Here is a 4875-nt window from a genome sequence, read left to right on the forward strand (position 1 = left end):
TAGCACCGAATGTCTGCAACTTCACTTGTGCAGTTTGTGAGTTCAGCAGTCTTTCCTGCAGAGGGAAAACCACAATGAATGCTCTAGAGCACAGAATGAGAGTGGGCTATGATATTAATTTTAAGGCTGTGACAGGATTAGGTATAGTTCTGTAGCTTTGCCAGTCTTAGAAGAGCCAAAATCTGCTGTGACTAATTCACTGATAAGCCTATTGCCATTTCTTCCCCCTGCCTTTTTTTCTTTAACAGGCTGAGTTGGATTAAAAAAGAAGGAAATGAATTGCTGCAGTAGTGTGCTGAGTCAACTCTCCTTAGCAGCTTCTTGTGCAATTGAAGTCTCAGACTTAGCAACATTTTACTTCTTAAAGTTTTATCACCACTGTTGCTATCTCCTTGTCACAGCCACAATTAGCAGTGGAGGTTAACAACAGAAAAGGCAGCAGAGGAGGGGTTGTCTGTGTCCTCGAGGTGATATACCCAAAGGAAAATAGTCCCTCAGGGTACATGACACACTTCTCTGAGGGTCAGTGGAGCAAGAAACACTGCAGTGCAGCTTCCAGTCAGTATAAGTTAACTGCAACTTGAGTGGTGCTTTTTGGAGGGAGAAAGCAGCAGGACAAAGCAGTAATGAGATGTAATGGCCCAGCTGCCATCAGAAGTTACTGTTTGAGGTCAGTAGTACATTTAGCCCAGGCAGTAAACCACTCTCCATTCATGATTTTAGTTAGTATAGAAAACAAATAGAAACATTCCTGGTGCTCTGGTGGCTTGTAAAAAACCACCAGGACTCAGTGTCATTTCCATCCCATGGTGAAACTGCTTCTGCTGCTCATGCCTGGGACACACAGAACTCCTTCAGGAGCTGGACCAGAGCCCAAACAGCTACTGCAGCTCCGCTGAATGCATGTTCCCTGTGTGGGGGGCCAGACCTTGCAGACCTGGCAAGGGGCAGTAGCTTACAGAGTAAAGAGGAGCTGCTGATAGCCTTCCTGTGATGAACCTGTGGGCCCTAACATGTCACAGGTGGATGCCGCTGCTGCCAGAAGGGGAATGAGAGTCTGTAGAGAGCTGGCTGGTAGGATTTGGTTTCCAGCAATGGGAAGGGCAGGAGCTGCTCCTTGCAGTGGGTATGGAGATGTCTTTTTGTCCCTTTTCACAGTTGAGAAAGAGAGCTGTGCTCTTCCCCTTTGCCAGTGGGAGCTGAATGTCAGCTAAAACTCATGGCCATTGGACAGCAGGAAGGCTGCTGATGCAGAGCAGCCCACCAGCCCTCTGCAGAGGATGACAGACTGGATTCTTAGTGCTGAGCATCAGGCATCTTGTTGGCCTCTAATTTCGCTGGCTAGGTATGGGTTGTTTTTTCTATAGAACATACTCATGGAGGGAATTCTAATCCTTATGGGTCAGTAATGTTCTGCTGTAGTAACTCTGAATAAATGTCTACCTTTAGTTCTTTTTTTTTTTTCCTCCCTAGTTCTGGATTTTTTAATCTTAATCATAGAATCAACTAGGTTGGAAAAAACCTTTAAGTCCTCAAGTCCAACCATTCTCCAGTACTGCTGAGTCCACCACTAAACCGTGTCACTAAGGGCCTCATCTACACAGTTTTATTGTGCTTCTGGTTTGCCCTGGATGTTTATCTTGATCTTTTCCTTCTGGATTGCCTAAAACTGTCAGTATGGCTAAACCCTTGAAGCTCTTGCAGTGGAATTATGGAGCATCAAAGAGCAGGCAACTAATCCAAAAACGTGCTGATAAGGTCCAGAGGAAAAAGAAATGTGAAGCGAGAGCAGAGGAACCAGAGCTACCCAGTGAAAGGAGGGTCTCTGGTGCTAACCAACAAGTCTTCTTTTGAAATTTACTATCAATGATGTATCCATGGTTCACTCATATTTGTTCATTTAATAGAAAGGATGACCTCAAATATGTTGCCCCAAAATTATTACCTGAAAAACTGATGCTTTTGAACTTTGGTGGGTTTTGTTGAAATTATTGACCATGGTCTGCCAGCTTAACACTTTATGTGTAATGGAGCCACTAGCAAAAGACTTGGTTGTCCTCAGCAACTTCAAGAGCAAGCTCAGGCTACCCCTTAATCAGTGGGCTGTGAACAGGGAGGAAGGTGCATGTTCATGGCACACCTACAGTGACAAGCTGTCACAAGGACATTTGGATGTCCAACTTTCATGCTATGGGAAGGACAGCAAACTGGCTGCCTGCATTATACAGAGCAGGAGTCAAACAGCTGGGTAGTCCCAGGAGGAGGAGATGTCCTTCATCTTTACAGCTGCTTCTGATATGAGTTTGATTGAAGCCAAAGGTGTAGGTTTTGGGTAGAGAGAAGTTTTTTCAGTCCTCTCAACTAGAAGTATCACATTGCAAATGGCTACGGAACCAAATATGCAAGAAGGTGGCATGTGCCTGATTTTATTATTAAAACCTTTTCTGACAGTTACAGAAAACTGTGTTGCCTTATAATGACACAGGTATTTTATAAGTCTCCCTTTTTTTAACTCTGCTATATAATTGCTGCTTCCCCTTTATGTTTCCATTTCATCGTCACTGTTTGACAATTGTTGTTATGTTAGATATTTTCATTGACTTGACGTTTCTCACAACAGCTAGAACAAAAGTGACTTGTTTAAGCTGTAGGAGGTACCATGAATTAATAGCTCACTTCTATTATTGTGTTCCTGTTAAGTGGAAAGACAAGTCATCTTTTTTATGAGTAATAGTTTCACCTTGGAAGATTTCAGAGTGAGCAAGGACAGTCCTGGACACCTACAGTGTCTCAATCAAAAGGGTGACAGACACTGCAATAGCATACACCCTGTCTACAGTATGCTGCTGTCAGTCACTGGTGACTGAAGCTATCTGGGGTCCATAATAATGCACAGCTGCTGTGCAGGAGAAATACCATCGCTAAACAAACATGGTGTGGTGCTAATAATCCAATTGGCTTTAGACAATTTTAAAGTTCTGATAAATTCCTTCTTAAAAAGAGAGAATATTCTTCCCTCCAGTTTGTTAATGTGATTTCATGGGTTGTTTGTGTAACCCTCTTCCATGAAAATGGTCCTTTTGTGGACTTCTCTGGGGCTGTTTGCAGAAGGGAAAAGACCAGCATGGTGACTTTCCGTGTTATGATGTTTACTGTTGGCAATTGGAAACACAAAGGGAAATGATGGGGTTTAATTTCTCACAGTCAGGTCCATGGTAAACTCTAAGGAGGTGAGCGCAGGGGTATGTCATGTATAATCACCCAGCTAAGTGAGAAGTAGTTTTTAATCAAAGTATTCAGCAGTTCACTGGGCAAAGGGTAGGGATATAAAACAGTAGGGGCAATTGCTTCAGGACACAGCTTCAGTACCAAGTCTTTCCCTTCACCATCTGAAAGTCAGAAATATTGTAGAGTCCCCTAACTACATGCTGCAAATGCAGGGCTTGGTCAGAGTCCCCAGTGAGGAGTTTGATTTCAGAAGGAGCAGGATGGGGTTTAGGTAATTAAGATATCCCTGCTATAGGACAGCTCAGGACTAAAGATTGTCATCTTTTGGGATGAACATTTATCCTTTTTGGAGTCCATGGCGATTTTGCTGCTGCCTTCTGCACAATTGGGATTTTGCCACTCATTGTTTGACCCATCTTCCATTAAAAAAGTATTTATTTGTTTTTAAAGAAAAAGCCTTCACTCCCCTTTTTCATACACTCATGCAATATGCCCACTTGCACATCAAGTGTTTTCGGTAACTCTTATTTCTTGCCTTTGGGCTTGATTTCAAAATATTCAAATATATTTGGCTTTTGTAACTTTCACTAATTAAACCATCTAAAGCAGATGGAATTACAGAAATTACAGGGTTTAAAATATCATCCTAATTGGTTTACGATCTATGTGACACTACAGTGCCATTCAGACTGTGTAATGTATAAGGACTGCACAAAAGAGAAATCTTGCCAATTAATTTTCTTAAACTCCATTATCTGCAATTTTCCCTTCCTTATAATCCCTTTTCTGTGCAGCTTTTCCTGTAGGAAGGCAGAAAGTATCCCGTGATCATACTGGGACTTCTCCTGTTTGCTGAAAAAACAAATCATTTCTTTTTCACGTGCAGCAGAATAAAATAAGTGGATAATAGAAGAAGTGAACTTAAAAGGAACCAGCAGCTAAATGCTGTGGAGTTAGAGAAAAAGCCTGATGCATACTAGAAATGTAAAATAGTCATTGTGCACTCTGCCACATTTTCAAATGATGGGGATTTCAGAATGGATAAAGAAAGGTCCCGTTTTTTTGAGTGTAATCATGCAAAGTTGTAACAATGCCGTGCTTCTCTTTCACAGAAGGGGAAAAAAAAAACAAAACAACAAAACCCTTCTGTTTCTTTAAAGTATCTCATTTTGCCATTTAGACATGATTTTTAAACTCACGATTCCCTTTTGTTGCCATGGAAACGGGTTTTGGCCCTCATGGTGACAGAAAAGTATCTCAGTTCTTGTTCCTCTTTGAACGCATATGTTTCTGTGTATAGCTGTACAGGCAGAGGGAAGGGAGGTGTGAGGAGATCGCACCTTTCAGAGCAAGGTAACTCCTTGTGCCAACCCAAGGCTGCGCTGAAGAAATAGCCTCCAGCAGGGACAGATTTATCCCTCCCCATCCCTGCGTGGACTCATTCCGACTCCAGCTCTAATGATGCCAGAGAGGTTTGCTCCCCCCCTTCTCTGCACCTCCTCTTTCCTAGGTGACATTTTAGAGACTTTTTATATATGAAGCAAGCATTTGAATGAAATCTGGTTTTAGGGGATTCCTACGGAGCAGGCTGCTAGTATCTTCCAGCGTTGCAGAGGTCAATTAAGAGAACCAATCATCTGGTTTTAA

Source organism: Pezoporus flaviventris, unplaced genomic scaffold (genome assembly GCF_033815535.1).
Source record: "Pezoporus flaviventris isolate CSIRO_AGI_PZ_B2104156 unplaced genomic scaffold, CSIRO_AGI_Pfla_v1 ptg000037l, whole genome shotgun sequence".
Taxonomy (NCBI): domain Eukaryota; kingdom Metazoa; phylum Chordata; class Aves; order Psittaciformes; family Psittacidae; genus Pezoporus; species Pezoporus flaviventris.